Source organism: Lissotriton helveticus, chromosome 6 (assembly GCF_964261635.1).
Source record: "Lissotriton helveticus chromosome 6, aLisHel1.1, whole genome shotgun sequence".
Classification (NCBI taxonomy): domain Eukaryota; kingdom Metazoa; phylum Chordata; class Amphibia; order Caudata; family Salamandridae; genus Lissotriton; species Lissotriton helveticus.
Genome location: NC_136067.1, coordinates 1,133,773,073 through 1,133,790,329, shown reverse-complemented (window position 1 = coordinate 1,133,790,329; position 17,257 = coordinate 1,133,773,073). Strand labels below are relative to the sequence as shown.

Here is a 17,257-nt window from a genome sequence, read left to right as displayed (position 1 = left end):
CCTTGAACACATCTACAAACACTGTATCTAATGGCTTCTTAATGGTTTAAAGTGTTAAAGAAACTACTCTCTTATTCTAAGAGGTCACTGGAAAATGATTGTCCTGCAACTCTGTTTACTAAGGCTACCCACAAAGCGGCTTCATCGCATTCAGATCATTCAAAAATCTTCGGCTTCTTTCTTATTGGGGATTAGGAACTGGATCCCTCCCCTCTATCGCAATCACCACTGGCTAACTTTAAAGATCTGCTAGTTCTCCCCTCACTTAGAATCGACCCAGTAAAATGATCCTAATCACTTTTAAAGCCCTCTGTTTCTGCCACCTTGCAGTCCATTGTCAAGACCACACTGCCCTCCGGAACATGTTCAAAAGGTATACCATTCCCCTCCAGGTTAGATCTGCCTCTGCTATTTTGCTGTGTATTCCGTGCATGAAGAAAACTATAATAGAGGGTCATTCATATCTCCATTGACCGCTAAAGCGTGGAACAACTTGATTTCTGCTCTTAGGGCCCTTCCTTCTTAAACCATCTTCAGGAAACAGTTGAAAACCAACTTCTTCATCATATAGCCTTCATCTTCAAAGCTGCTGTATTCTCAATCCTAGTGCCAGGACACCCCTGCTGGGTCAGGTGTCCTTCTTTACGAATGTTACATCCATCAATTCTCTCTTCAGTATCATTTGCGTTCTGTGTCTTGGCCCAGATCTATTTATTAAGTGTTTTGATAACAGAGCCCCCAAACTTGTACAAATCCTCTCCGTGAGATTTCTATATTGCCTTTGGCGATAATGTGCTTCAACGGCATACATAGCCAATATCATTGTTCTGCATTGATTGCATTTTTGGTTTAACAACCCAGCTGTCTTTTCTGACCCGGACTGCAGCCATTCCACGGCTGCGAACCCTGACGCATAACTAGAGTTCTTTCAAATACTGATGCTTGACCACATAGATCCTTAGCCTTGAAAACGCCCCAGGACGGTGGGCCATCTAGGGGGTGAATCACGTGTTGACTGGCTCATCTCTTCTCATGTATTCTTTCCTCAAATAAGCCACTGTTATTGCAATTTAGATCATGACTATTATTGCATGATTGAATATTGGAGATTTACTTCATTAGGAATGCTATTTACCTTCCTCAAACTGAATTTGCAGGTGTGGGGGTATTGCCCCTTCCTAGGCTGAGGCAGTCCCAATCCGATCTACAGTATCACAGTCCCGGGGCATTTATCCCTCGGTCTATCTACCTGTATTCACCCTGTACTACTGAACCTGCTGTGCACAGTCTTTGGCTCTGCACTGCGGGCTTAAGGCAGCGATACTGCAGTGCTCACTGTGCATGTTCTTTGCTATGTAAAGTTGCATAGTGAATGTGTTTTGTGTCTTCAAAGTGTGTTATCTGGCTTTTGGGAAAAAAAATCTTTTTTTTAATTTATTTATTTTTTTATATTGGTGGATCAACCCACACATTTGTGGATCCACAGACTAAAAATTGGATCCATGAACCCTGCAAGAAGAATGGGGCATTTATTTTCGTTTTCAGAGTAGTGTCTGCCCCAGTACTCCAGTACTTCCCCCAGTGGATATTGCCAAAATCATCCATGGGGGTCAGGGATGCTTACCCAGATCCCATATTTATTCTCTGTTACTTTGGTAAGGATGCTGCATTTTGGTGAATCGAATCCTGCACAGGTTGTCACAACAGAACATTTCAGTTTCTGGAAATATGATCCAATATTGCCTTCGAGTTGTTCTAGTGACCTCATAAACCCCAAAGCTGAAGGCAGAGTGGTTTGTAAATGTCAACAGAGCCCAGAGATGGCACCATTGGACCATAATATACGTTACCCATGATGTACCTTGTATATTACATTTGTATTTTGGGGTAGTTAACTTGGAAAGGGTGTTTTCTTCAAATTGCAGACAACAGTGGTCAGCGTTTGCTATTTGAAAATTTTGGTTTGCCTTTCTTGAATTTTGCCCAAAATGTTGTTCTTTCTAAAGTGGATGAAAATTATACTGCTAGATAAAGTGCTGCATATTGTTTTTGTGCCGCATATTGAAGATGATCTTGCCACATCATTTGGGCCTTCATGACGCATAAATCCAGACGTTGGCAAAGCTATCCTGAATGGGTTGGGGTTAAAATGTATCTCTTATATCAAGTTTCACTTTGAAATATGGAACTTTAAACTACTGCATTTTGTGCAATAAAAGCACCCAGACATGTTATACAACTGTGCCTGCGCTTGACAATCAGTTGCTATTCAATAATGGGCTCTTGATGTGGGCAGACGGTGGCATGAAACTTACCGGACCAATTACTTGCCTCCATGTGTGCTACTTGTGGGTAACGCATATCTGTTCGAGTCTTTGTTGTATTTTTCCTTCTTTTCTTTTGTTGTTGCTAGCTGTGCCTTCTAGTTCAGTTCACACCCAATGAAGAAAGCTATTTTTCTGTGTTAATTTAACAACACAGCCCCGGTGCTTACCATTGTTAACCACAGAAGGTTAAGAAATAAATAAACTTTCCTACGGGGAGTCATCATGCAGTCGCTCCCTTCCCTGCAGCAGTTCTCTTGCTGAACAGGTAGGAGGAATGCGAGATATGAACACGGAAAACGTCACGCCGAATAATGTTAGCAGCAAGCACAGTGCAGTATCAGAAAATGTATGCGACCTTCCTGGAGAATCAAAGGGCTGTTAAAACAGAATCCAAAAGTGGGCGGGCTGTTTAGTTCAAATTCAACGGAAAGTTGCATGCATTTTTTCTTATATATAATTTTAGCAGGCGTGGTCTTTGTTTGAGTTCAGAGAGGGAGGCTGCAGCGAGATGGTTACTCTGCGTTGCATCAGGACTTGGTACGGCTGATCATTGGACCAGCTTGTGGGCCGGTTTTTTCAGCTATAGATAAAATCACATTTGCCTGGGACGGCTAGACTGCTGGCGCTTGAACCTAAAGGCTGCTACAGCCTAAGTTATAAATGGGCTCCGATCTTCCCTCTAAGTACAGATAATGGCTGGTTCATTGTCTTGTGCACATTTTTTTCAGTGTGTCAAAATATCATGCGTAACAATTTTGTTACTTATCACCAAAAATGTTTTATTACATAAATGATCAAAAATCAGACTGATAAATAATTAGCAATATGAAACCAACAATAATATTTTGATCAAGTGTCTAAATTGCAATGTGCATATAAAGTAGTACTCTTTCAATTATGCATTTATTTAAATCATGTTCCTTTTTGGTGTTCACTTGTTTAGCTACACATTACATTCATGCATTAAGCCATACCGTGATTAATCGAATGGTCCACAGAGTGAATTGCTGGGATGAGACAGAAGTCTGGTGGTATGGTGACACACAAAGTTAGGCATGATATTTTGATACACTGTAAATGTGCGGTGTTATTTTGGTTTGCCTGCACATACGATACTATGTTCACTTGCCTAGGTTTTTTCTTAATTGTTACATATTCTCTGTGTCTGGCAAGTTTATGTTGTATGTAGGGGCCCCTATTTTACTAATTCATGGTCTTGTGCAGTCGGACAATGAGCCAAACTGAGCATGCACACCATTTGGTTCCCCCCTATCCCTCCCCCCCTCCCTTCTCAGCGTGACAGTGAGGCCACTGGAAGTGGATGTGCTCTTTTTGAGCATCACAGCTAGCAGTAATGTTACCTGGAGTTGGGGCGAAGGGGTGCAGTGCAGGGAGACAGATTACATGCGATGGCCATTAACGGGGCTCTACTTTTGTCTCCAGCACCAGGCAGACAACCCCAGGTGCCTGCTCCCACATTGTCATCTTAACAAATGTAAGGGGACGCCTATTCACCACTGATCAAATATATAAAAATAAAGCAAACGACCAAAATGAGCAAAAATAACTTTTTTTTGCCAACTCAAAACGATTTAAAAAAAAACACATTACTGTGAAAAACATTCATTCAGGGCCAAAATGACAAGGGGAAATGAGAATAAACACAACAGGACAGTAGCAAAATTAATTGAGCGAGGAGAGCAATGTAGAGAGATACAAAAGGCGAAGCGAGACAGCAGAGTGAAGAAGAATGACAAAAATTTGGGAAGAGGAAAAGGAAATCAAATAAGGAAGAAAGGAAAGGTAGAGGAGAGAGGCCCAGAGTGCTTGAGATGCAGACAGATGGAGGGTGTGAGGGGGGAGAGATTAGGGAGAAGAAGTGATGGAAGACAGTGGAGAAAAGGACAGAAATTGTTAAAGATAGAGAAACCTGGAAAGCGAAAGTGGAGAAGAGGGGAATAGGAAGTGGATAACTCTTATCCCCGTCTTACTTTATATTGTTTTTCCTTCTTCACAGGGACTTAGCATGGTGCGTGTTTGGATAGAACAATAGAAAGTCCAATTTAAATCGAGTTGACATTACCCTACGAGGTCCGTTCTCAGTTAATACGCTTCATGCCTTAATGAGATTTGAGCATAACAACGCTCATAGCATTAGCTTAATTTCAGTATTAGACTTATAGATTTTCAGGTTTTGTCTCTGTTAGACTCCTCCCCCCTTATCTCCCTCCTATGTGTGATACAATAATTTATTAAAACAAAACATTTTTGTTTCCTTTTTTCTTTCCACCTTTGTATAGTGGGTCTGGCACGCTTCCACTGTTGTCGAGTGCAGTACTCACCACACTTCATAGCGATTTCCACTATTGGAGACATCATTAATGCACTAGCATATGTAAAGTTCCCTATTTCGAAAGCCATGAACTTTATTCGACCTTCAACATGAGGACGTTAATCTTTGACCCAATTTTTGCATTTTCATGTTTTTAACAGCTAAGACTTTTATTAAGAAATTTTGGGACAACTTCATTCTTTTGCCACAATATGCGTCTCATTTGTTACTTCATGCTACGCCAAAACAGCTGTTTCGAAGTTAGACCTTTTTTTAACCTATCTGATTTTCCACAGCTGGTGTAATGTCTCTTATTTCTTCTACCATTCTTAACCCACATGCACTTATAAAAGTCGCACCCGATATCACTTCTTTGCATGTTAGCAATTTTTATTATCATGCAATCATTATAAATATTGCTGACACATTACTCTTCTAAAGATTTCTCGATTTGGGTCTCTATCTGGTGTATAACTTTCGATATCAACACTCATTTTAGGTTGGGCATTAAATCAACTATCTCCTTAGCTACTGATTAGTGGTGCTTACAGTACGGTTGACATCTAGATCATTGTATTACTACATAGCCTTGAAAAAGTCACATCAGTGACGAAACACGTGTCGGCTGTTCTCCATCATCATCGAACATAGCTGCTTTGAATGGAACGGGAAAACAATAATTTGTAACAACTTTGTCTTGTCCGTAACCAAATCGCAAGAAACTGTTTAAGAAAAACTTACAAAGAAACAGTTCTTTCTTTTTGTGCAATAGCTCCTTCTCTCTGTTGGTCTACACCTGTGAAAATAATTAAACATATCTTTATGAAGACCAATTGATGTTGATAACAGATTTCATATGTAAATGTGGAGTGCCGGGGTATGTCTCTCATAAATATTTGAATATTAAGGTTTCCCTTTGTACAATCACACCTCAGGTGGTAGAGTGTGGCATTACCCTGAGTGGTACCATAACTTAACCAACCTATATACACTGTGTTTACTTTCACAATATGCCCACTAAATAGCTCATCATACGAGGTGCAACATTTTTGTTCCATTACCATCTTGTTGGAAAGTGAAAGAGCATGTGGTGTAATGGCCAGAGTTGCCAACTTGGGAACCAGGTTTGAGTCTCAGCGTTGGCTCAACATCCTGTGATTCTAGGCAAATTACCTAATCTCCCCATACATAAAAAAAATTATTGTGTCCATGTAAAGCTCTCCAATACCACTGAGTAGCGTTTGTGCGATCTAAAACTACAAAACAAAAAGTGAATGACGAAGGAAATGATGGAGAGGAGAGGAAGGCAGAAGATGGTGTCAAACATTTCCTAGTCTATTGAAAAAAAAGGAAGGATGGTTACTACCTCACAGGCACTATCCTAATTCTCACCCTCAGACTACGGCTTAGTTTAGAGGTTATGGGCCTTCCAGGAGGTAGTGCTAAATGTAGATTACAATCCACCATTGGAATTTCCTTCATCAGAGGGATAGTATGGTAAAGGAAATTCCACCTGTGGATTTTCCTTTGGATTAAACAGTGCCTCTGGGCACAGAAGGACTTTCCTTTAGTGTCTGCAGCAAGTCAATAAAGGGGACACATAAGAATATAACATTAGGTATAGTACAAAGAAATGCAAGGGGCAAAGTGGCATGAAAGAGGCTGTCCGGCCAGAGCAAGACAGGAGAAAAAGGGAAGGTTTGCAAGACAGAGAAATGAAATAAAACTTCAAGGAGTGATACAAAATGACAGGGGAATAAGGGCATGAGAAATATACTAATAATTGAAGAAAGAACCCACAGGGGGGACAGGAGTGGGAGCGAGAGGGGGATTTGTACACCGAGAGAAAGATAGAAAAAAGAGAGGGGAAATGTGAGAGACTGAGTGAAGCACATTGGTAGAATGAGAGACACCAAGGAGAGGAAAAGAAGTAGAGTATGAGAGAAAAAAGAAGAACTAGAGAGAGGGGCAAAAAGTGATGGGGAGAACAAGAGAGGCGCACACAGCAAGTAAGAATTGGGTATTGAGACATAGAGAAAGAAAGGTATTAGGAGGGAATTCCTGCAGCCTTTCCCGATATAAATCAGTTCTCTACCCTCAATACAAAAGATATCAAGTACAGATATGTATGCAATCCTCAAAAACATTCCTTGCAAAGAGGCTCTTGAGTGACAACCAAAAGAAAAATACCTCTGGTTCCTTGAGGGTGATCAGAAGCCTCCAGACACAAGGATGCACATGGTTCTCTGATTCATGGCCTGATATTAAACAGGCTATTCAGGGATCTGATCTCCCCGCGCCTTGAGACCCTTAAGGGTGAGTAGTTGCGCTTTACAAGCCACTTGATTGATTGATCTTTTTGGGGCGGGGGGCACAGACTAAAGGCCCAATTGGTGACAACCACATTCAGGCACCCAAAGCAGGAAAATGTATAGGCCTGAAGATCAGGTGTGGAGACCTGTGGGGGAATTGCAGCAGAATAATGCTGTCTAGTGGTGCGTCTGGTCTTGGCCAATGCTACTGACCCCGGGAGTTTAAAAAGCTAAATTTATCAGAGATTACTCCTGATACTAAGCAACAACGTGTCATGGAAGGTCATTATCCACAAAGGTAGCCACTATTTCCTTCGGTGCCCGGGACTTATTTTGTTCCCAGTCCGACCCGGTCAGACCTGTAGGCACTGCGCACTCAGTTGTGGAGCAGTGTCGCTCATGGTTGAGAACGTTCCGTCATTTGGTGTAGTCTCACGTGCTCTGCTGTGCAATGAAACTGGTGAAGAGCGACTTCTGTTTTCAGCCTGTGGGATTGGTGGGTACGGGTAGGAGTGGTGGATGAGCGAATACTTGGTGGGCTGCTGACCTCAGCTGGGCAAGGGGCAGTGTGACCACTGTGGGTATGAGGCCCATCATGTACCACCTGAAATTCATGTGACAGTATTCTGGAGCCATTTCAAGGTATATCCGGTGCGCACCCTACTGCGAGTTCCGAGAGAGAAGAGGGAGTAACAGGCCTATGAGGAGAGTGGAGTTGAACGTACGTTAAAGAAGGAAAATGTTAATGAGATTCGAGACAGAGCTGCAACGTTTCGTTATACATCACAAATTTGCTATACATTCACTTCCCTAATATAGCGTCTCTTGGCGTCAGTGCAGACTACGGCTGCGGCCCACAGGCGGCAGCTACAGACAATAAGGCCTGTACGAATATGGCTTTTGACAATAAACTCTTATCTGAATCTATGATGCCTCCCATGGAAAACAACCCCTTTGGATTTGGGAAGAATTCACAAACTGTCATTCCCTCTATGATCCATTAAGTGTGATCTGTTGCTGTGAAATAATAGTAGCATATTCCCGACTGCGATTCCCTGCTGTGTTTAATAGCTCTTAGCCCCACGTCACTGCAGTCGTTGAGAATTTAAAAAAAGTGTTGCCATCTTTCTCAGAGCAGGGGTCGCAGTTTGGGGTTTGACCACAATTCTACTACAGACAGGAAACCTTCATTAGTGGGACACTACGCAACAAAGGGAGCCATTCCCAGCCATACCAGCCTCCTCTCCTCCCACTTCCATTGATATGAGAAATGGAGATTAAAAAGCAATTAAATGGGGGAGGAGCCTAGCTCGCGACCGAGATGGCCGCGCTTTAGCTCGGCTCCGATCGCCCGCCTGTGTTTTCACATTTATCCTGCTGTTATCCTGCCCCGGGAAGCCCTCTTTGCTGTGTGGTAGTGCTACGACGCCCTGCAGGCACGTACCTCTTGCTCCGGTTGTCCTGGCTGCTGTGGATCCGGTGCGGTGCCCCCGACCGCTTCGGGGAGTCGGAGGCGGACTGGCCTGGATCTTCTTGCCGGCTCCCGGGCCGGACGGAGCCTGCGGATCTGCCCTTCGGGGCGCGGTGGCGGTGGTCGGAGGGCCGTTGTTCGTGTGGGCCGGAGGTCCTTTCTGGCCTATTCCGGTGGGGAGGAGGCCTTTGGTGGAGACGCTGCCTTCCATCGTCGGAGCTCCTCGTGTATCCGGCTTGCTCCCCCTTTGTTCTCCGGTCCGGCCATTTTGATTTTGCCGCCTGGACTCGGAGAACGGGACCGGCGGCATCGGGTGGCCGGTGAGGGCCCTTTCTTCTGTGGCTCCCCTTCCTGTCCGGGGTGCTCTGCCGCTGGTCGGCGGGACTACACTTGCCTTGCCGTCGCCCCGGCGGAGGTTATCGGCTGCGCGGCCTTGTTGGGCTCTCAAATGGCGACCGACCCCAATTGTCTTGGCCGGGCCTGGACGAGCGCTGGAGGCCCGCCGCATGGCCCGGGTGCCGGATACTGTACACTTAAGGAGGTCCTGGACGCCCTGCTCTCCTGGCGACTCTTGGTGGCCGCGCCTGTCATAGCTTCAGAGGTGGGTCCTCGCAGCGGGCCTCCCGGGCCCCCACGGCCGGATGTGGCTTTGTCGTCGCGGGGTGCGGCTGGAATTATCCTGGCGGAATTGGCCCCGGCTACGACTGCGTCTGCGGATGTGCGGAACTTGATGGCGCCTCCTCCTCCTGCGCTACCTCCTTTGCCTCTGGCCCGGGAGCTGGTTTTTGCTTGGCCCGACCTTCATGACTCTCCCGGTTCCTTTCTGCCGCCGCTGCCCGGCGATCTCTCCTGTGCTGGCCCAGATGGGTCGGTTTCTCTGGACATATCCTTGGACTTGTGCCTGCATCGTTTGCTACACTTCGTAACTTTCCTGGATCTTCCGTGTTTTCCTTCACGTGTATTTTCTGGACTGCCGTTGGATTTTTCTGCTGTCTGCCTTCTGTTCTTCGTGGCCTGGTCCTCGCTGGATCGGACCGTTCCCACCTTGGACAAACAGGGACAGGGCTGAAGTGCACTGGCATCTGCGTGCGGTGGTCCTGTAATGGTTTGGATGGTCAACGTGTCCTGGTATGGTTCTGTGTGACTGGTTGGTGTTCCTGGACTGTAACCTGATAATTTTTGGCTTCCCGGGGACTTGGACCTTCGACTCAGGCGGGTGGCTGGGTGCGTTTCCTCCTGTCTCCTGGCCCTCCCCCGTGTGTGTATGTGTGTGTTTCCTATCCCATGTTCCTTTCCCTTTCCCTTCCCATTTTTGTCTTCTGGTTCCGACTCAACTTTGCTCTGCTATATTTCGGGTTCTAATTAGGGCGACAGGCACGCTGCGGGGGGGTAGGCCGTAGCCTTCTGCAGGGGTGCAGGGTGGGCTTTAGGGGTGGGTGGGGGGGGTCTGTCTGTATTGGGGGGTCCTTTTCCCCCTTATTTCCTCTTTTTTGTTCTATGGCTCTTGTGTATTCACTTTTTCGGGACTCTGTCTCCCCATGTGTCCCCCTGGGGAGTTTCTGTGTTGTTCGTATTCCGGTGTGTGTCTGAATGTGGCCCGCTGGTTCTTTTGGTATCAATTTTTTGGTATATCGCTTACCGGATCATGTTGTCCTGCCCTGTCCCCTGGGGGTGCGTGGTTTGGTGGGAGTCCCTTCTTTTGTCCCCTTTTTCCCTCTTCCCCTTCCTCCTTTATGGGGGTTCCTTTATTTTCGTTGGGGTGCGTATCGTATTGTTTTTTGCAATGGGGGCCTTTTTGATTATGTTTTCTCAATTTGGGTGGGGGCGGTGATGGGTGGGCGCGGTTTGACTGATGCCATTGTAGCTTCTTTGTAATCCGATTATGTGTATATTCTTGGGTAGCTATGTTTGTGTGGCTTCTTGTGTCATTCTGTGTTCATAAAATGGCGGCTTGCCGCGTCCCCTCCCTTGTTGTTTCTTACACGGCCCGTTAGTCTTTTGTTCTCCCGCCCCGTATTAGAAAATTAACCTTTTATTATCCTGTTTTTACTGACTGCTCGATGACTTTTATTGTTTCTCCTGTGTTTCTGGTGTCATATTCTGTGAAGAACTTCTTCTCATTTGCTAGGTTTTTTACCATGTGGTGGCCAGCCCGTGGGGTTGTAGGCCCGTATTTGTGAGCTTTCCCTGTACAATAAAGGTTTTGATAAAAAAAAAAAATTAAAAAAAAGCAATTAAATGAATCTTGTATAGTTGCCAAGTTTCACCCACGACCAGCCTCCTGGTTCACTGACGGTAGTGGGGAGTCCAAGTCTGCTTATTACATATAATAATTGATACAACTTTGCTAGTTAACAAATTTGCCTTAGTAGAATGTGGCGTTGAGTAGCATAGAGTAGATTGTTTCGAGTAGAGTAAAGTGGGGCAGAGTGGCATAGAGTAGTGGCGTGGAGTTTTGTAGAGTACAGTGGTGCACAGTAGAGTAGGGTAGAGTGCACTGGCATTGAGTAGGGTGGTGGAGAGTAGAGCGGCGTAGAGTGAAGTGTGGTAGAGTGCAGTGCCAGAGAGTAGTGGCCAAGAGTGCATTGGTGTAGAGTGCAGTGGCATAGTGTGCAGGGTGCTGAATTAAGTGACAGAGTGCACAGTATTGCAGACAACAGTGCTGTAGTTTGCATTGATGTTGAGTGCAGTGACATTGAGTATAGTGCTGCAGAGTAGAGTATTGTAGCATACAGAGCAGTGGTGCAGAGTAGATAAGCATAGAGTGCATTGGTTTAAAGTAAAGTGGCCTAAAGTGCATTGGCGTTGAGTGCAGTGGCGTAGAGTGCAGCACTGTAGGATAGAGAGGAGAGGAGCGGCGTACGGTAGATTGCTGTGGCGTAGAGTAGAATGTTTAACAGAGTGCAATGGCGTAGAGTGCAGTGGTGCAGAGTAGATTAGAGTGGATTGGTGTACTGTGCAGGAGCGTAGAGTGGAGCGATGCAGAGTAGATCTAAAAGCAGCCCTATAAATTGCCTATGCATGATAAGAGGCGTAGATAAATTGCCCATGCCTGATAAAAGGCGTAGTTCGTAGATTGTCATACGCAAATTGAGTATTTCAAAGCGCACCCTCAGTAGTGCCCAGTTTGTTTAAAGTGCCAGGGTCCCCGTCAGGAGGCCACTGCAGCTTGCACCACCCATCGGCCCTGCCAGCGCTGTCAATGACTCTACCAACACAACTAGAATAAGTGCCGGAAACCACCGGCTCAAATCAAGCACTGCCTCAGAATCTTGTCTGGGTTTCGATGTAAATGTGGACATCCAGCAGACCATTGGTGGGATAGGGTGTCCAAGGCGGTCGGTGGCATTGTCCGGCCCACCCAGGTGGGATGAGGTAGGGAGGGGTGGCAGTGGCCATCTCTTCTGGGACCTGCAGCTCTGATGTGATCGCACAGAACCTCAAAACCAACCCAAACTCTGCAGCTGTAATTCGACTAATGACCCCAAGGGAGGGGGGAGTGGCTATTGAAAGCTCGCTTGCCCGAGAAACCTGGCTAGTGAAAGAACTCTGCCATGAACCCTTTCTTCATCGATAATAAACTACAAGAATATTTTTCTCCGCCAGTCCTTACTGATATGGGTGTATGCTTACATTTATGGGGTGCAGAGGGTGAAGAAAAGATTAAACCTTTATTTGCATAAAACGTTCTCCAGGAAGGCCATCGTGAAATAACAAGCTTGTGCCTATTTGTGCCATTAAGTAACCGGTTGTGTCGATGGCTGTCCTCTGTGCACATATATGAAGCACATACAAGCCTGTTTCTTAAAGAACATGACACAGGCTTGTCGCAATGGCTAGGCTGTGGACTCTAATAAAGTTTACTGTTGACCATTTAGAAAGTGAAACTGCAAAGTAAAATACCTCTTTTTATGTTTATAATAGAACTTATCGCTATAGAACTCATGGGACCAGTGTTTGCACTGGAAAGGCATAGTTAGCTGAATCATACTGATGTTTGAGACACTGAAAAAAAAAAACTAGTTCTGAGTGATGTTACTGTTTTTGGAAGTGTAATAGGACATGTCAAGCACAGCGTTACAAAAGCTAGAACGCAAGAAAAGAGAGCTAGACTACTTCCTTGAACTTGAAACGAAACCATGTTAGCCGTGTTAAATTGCACCAGAGTACTCCAAGAATGAATGCAAAATACACAGATTGCTTACATTTCCTAGGCTCACATGTGTAGCACATCCAGGCCTGATTTTACCTTATCCGTCCGAGACTTGTAGTCTTACTGCTATTGTGTCTTAAGCATAATCAAAAGTTCCAGAATGCAATACACCTGGGCTGGATGAGCTCCTCATCATCATGCCCGAATAATTATGAAAATGTTACTAGACCTGCAGGTCCAGTAACTTCAATAATCTACTTGACTTATCTGTTATGTACTTCACCCGTAGACTGGTCTCAAATTGTGTGATCATTGGCAAATAAATATCTTATTTTACAGTCGCCGTTTTCTTCATTCTCACATATGACTGCACCTTCAAATACATGAGTTCAGTATTTCTGTAATAGACTAAACATTTGCTCCATGTTTAATAAGAATCTAGCCCACATATGGGGTACGCATGATCCGTGATGTGCCTCTCTGTTTACTAATAGCATTGCCATCAGGGCAGGAGTGTTTCTCAGGAACATATTTAAACAGTCATTTTTAATATATTTATTACTAAGGCATGATGTTGTAGCGCACTGTCATTTAAAGACGGTACATTACCAAGAAATGGACGAAAACCTTCCCACTACCTTGCAGCTTTACTGATAAAACTATATAGTTTATTAACAATCTGTGAAACTTGGATTCAGAAGACCTATTTATCATTTGCACATCACCAAGTTAAGTGCTCTGATTTGTTTTTCATCCGAGTAAAATATTTATTTCATCACACAGAAGTACAACAAATGGGCTTCTACAACTACTGAAATATATTTTGAAATGTGTGTGGAGTTGACTTGTTAGCTATTTAAATGTGTGTTAGGAAAAACGGCCTTTCTTTTCACACTTCATACAGCAGGTCTGACAGTTCACTTTACAAAATCCTGGAACTTTGCAGCCAGAGAAGGAAAAGTAAATCCTGGAACTGTCAGAGAAGGAAATGTAACTGTAAACTGACCTCTGACCTCTGCCTCTGAACACAAAGCAAATATGACAAGATAAAAACAAGATTTAAAGGCATCTTTATTGCTCCTTCACTGTCTGACTCAACAGGACATGTGTTCTTTGTCGACTCGCCTGAACAGACAGGTACTAAATATAGCCCCTGCAGATTTTTTGAAGCCTGATAAGTCATGGTAAAGGAGTAGGTTGTAAAGATGCATTTGTGGTTCGGACCACGTTGTAAAGGCATGAGGGGTCAATGTATGCTTGACCTGAACATACAACCCCCCCATTGTTGTCATATAAACCAACAACCGGCCAAAAGGAGAGGAGCTTTTGTATGTGGTGGATGATTCCTTGTTCGCCATGAACTTACTTAAAAGCGCTGCCTAAAGAGGAGCTAACACTTGGTGTATGTGTCCACTACGCCAGCTTGGTGGGAAAAAGGACGATGACGCAGATTGCAAAGTAGGAAGAAAATGCCCCATGGAGGGAGTGGGAGATAGGGGAAGAAATAGTACCTCAATCATATCGGGAGCAGCAGGCAGGTCTGATTAACTTGAATCAATCTGTGCTTGCTCACTGCTCCATAGAAAGGACCAAAAGTGCTGAAGCTGCAAAGTAGGCGTTTTGTAAACAATAGTGTCTCGCTTGTGCATGCTTTTGCAGTCTCGACTCTTAAAATATTTTTTCTGGATGAGACAGATACAGCTGCATAAGCCAGAGCCATTACAGAAGGAAAACTAGATTATGATAACACGTTACTGCTGGAGACATGGATAAGTTGACAAACTGCAGATCTTACTAAATTTAGTAGCAAAAACAGTGCTGACTCTGCTAAGGCAGGCATGTCTCTACCAAGATCTGAAGAAGTTACACTAGCTGTCCATGGCCTCCCAAAGGAAATTCAGATTTCTAGTGCACGCTCACAGTGCGGTGCATACTAAAGTGAACAGTATGCTAGCTCTTAGCCGTTGCCCGGTCCTCAAAGAAAAATAGGAAAAGAAAAAGAAAAAGATATATACTGAGGAATGGGACGTGACTATTGAACACAGAGCATGGGACAGGAATCCTTCTCATTGGAAAAGCAAAAACAAACCGTCTCACTCTCTCTCTCTCTCTCTCTCTCTCAGGAGTTTGATTGGAAACTCCATTAACAAAATGCAGAGAGCTTAGAGCCGTTCTTATGAACAACACCTAGAACCAAAGCTTCCAATGGCTAAAAGGAGTCGTCCATAAGCCCCATTCTGTTTGTATGTGCAAGTCTATATTGTGTGGCTTTTGTTGTGTAGTGTGTACAGATATGAGCTTTAGCCAGATAGCTAAAGCTGCCTGTGAGAACTTTTTGCTCCTGATTTTGCCATTCTGTACATGGACAACATTGTTGTCCATTATCCTAGCCCCCTCCAGCCTTTTTCAACAATACATTTTACAGTGGAAAACGTACATGAGCAACTTTTGGCAAGGCACCTCCAAGCCTTTGACTTGGACCAGGACCTCCTTCCTGGCCATATTAAACATCTGCATTCCTTTTTACACAACTGCATTCCTTTCTTTTTCAGTCACTAGCACTATCTTACTGCCAGACACCTTGCTTGTTTCTACCTGCATATACCGCGCCTTCAAGCGAGGTTAGTTTCCATTTTTCTGCCATTTTATGGCCATTGTAATTTGTTACCTCTCTGGCTAGGATTCCTCTCAACCTTAGGCAATGGCATCCTTCCTCATTGTGCACTACCTTCGTTTCAGAGTGCACCCCTGTCATAACGATGTCTCCAGCAGCACGGGTCCCTACAGGGTCATCCCTGGTGCCTTCTCAATCTGTAGTTTCTTATTCTGTCCACTTCGAAATCTTTCTTCTATCTATTATTGCTTGTCCCAGGTCAACTTTTGATTGGTTTGTCTCTTCTCCTATACAGCACCCTTATAAAATTAGTAACCTGGTCCTGATGATGGCCTGAAATCTGAACCGGTCGAAATGCAGTCGACACTGCAGTGCAATCTTTGGCGCCATCTTTTTGGTTCCCACAAAATTAACTGTATTCATTATTGTGTTAATGTATGGGAGCCAATAGGAGTTCACTGTATATATTGTTATTTTCTGCGCCGTCTCCCGCTGTATGTAACCCTCCACTTGTGACTTGCGCCGTTCACCTTTTTCACAAGCACTTATGGACAGTTTTTTTCACAGGTTACATGACATTTAATTTAACAGAGGGTTGTTGGTTTATCTTTTGACCAAATGCAAGAAAATTATTTTTGCATTCATTGTTCTCTAGTTTCTTGTCTCCCTCTTTCCCCCTCCCCTGCAACTTGCTATGTGCATGCTTTTTGATAAGTAAAACTGTCAACTAAATAATAACCGTGACACGCATTGTATCACGCTACAAGTAGGAAGACTTATCAGCAGCTCCTCCCAGCTATAGGCCTTATGACATTTCTAAAGGAGCCTTGTCTTCGATGCCTAAGGCCTCCATTATTCTGGTTTCTTTATACACAGCATACATGTACCATGCAGGCTACACACACCAACTGCATGGCATACGCTTGGAATGTTAGTCCTAAGATTCAGCTTGGCACATTGAAGCAGAACTTTGCACGAGTGGACTTTATGCCTCCACTCCAGGGACACAGATGCGCCCAGAACGGATGTATGACGGTACGACGCGTACCGTCACAACGCATCCCTTTACACCGCGTCCCTTACAACGCAAGTCGTTACCACGACTTGCGTTGGGGGCGCGGATTTCGAATAGTATAATTTACTATTCTAACACCAGTCCCCGTGGACACTAGGGAAGGTGTTGGGATAGTAAATTTACTATTTTTAATCCTTTAGCGCCCTCCAGCGCAAGTCGTGGTAACGACTTGCGTTGTAAGGGACACGTTGTAAAGGCCACGCGGAGTAAAATCCGCGTGGTAAAGGATGTTTCCCGCCCAGAACTATGTATTCACAAAAATGTTACAAAATTGCTAGTCAATAAAAGGAAATTACGGATTTCTATACATACACTTCGAATATCACTCCTTTCCATAATTTGTAATTGAGTTGAGCGTCCGTTCTCTTTTTTTTAATGTTTTTATTATTATTATGGGTACCTCAGCATATTAATAAAGTCAGATCATTGATCAAGGGCTAACTTGCTCACACCGTGTACTGATGGTGATCTTGGCTGTGCCATCTTTAGTTCTCACTTGATATTGTGGTATGTTCTCTAAGGAAAACTGTTTGATTGCTGCACAATTTTGGGCGGCCTAATGTATCATAATGGGGTATTACTACATAACTATGGGCGACCTTAAAAGATAGCACTGGGTGAGTGTTAAAGGTGTCAAGAGTCCAGAAGGATGTGTCCGCAAGAGTTTGATAAAAGCTGTCCGATCTTAGGTGCGGTGAACTTTCTTATTCACACCCGAGGGGAGTGTCCTAGAAAGCTTCACCATATTACTCAGACCCTTCATGTATTTCATGTAAACCCAACATTTTGATTTTGTTGTTTGGTCCTTGTTTTGCGGTGCAGTATGACCAGCATCATTGTTTGCTCAGTTATGGATTAGGTGGTGGCGATAGTTAATTAAAGCCCTCTGAGTTGCTGTCATTTTTTCTCTCCAGATGTTTATCACTCAGTGGTTGCAGACTTTGAAGGTGGGGAATCGGAAACATGTTTAGAG

General features: G+C 44.3%; 1 protein-coding gene across 2 annotated transcripts in view; it reads left to right on the top strand.

Annotated features, from left to right (window-relative positions):
• CNST (consortin, connexin sorting protein) overlaps positions 1-17,257 on the top strand; it is a 357,608-nt gene that overhangs the window by 159,802 nt on the left and 180,549 nt on the right. The gene's annotated exons all lie outside the window — the stretch shown is intronic.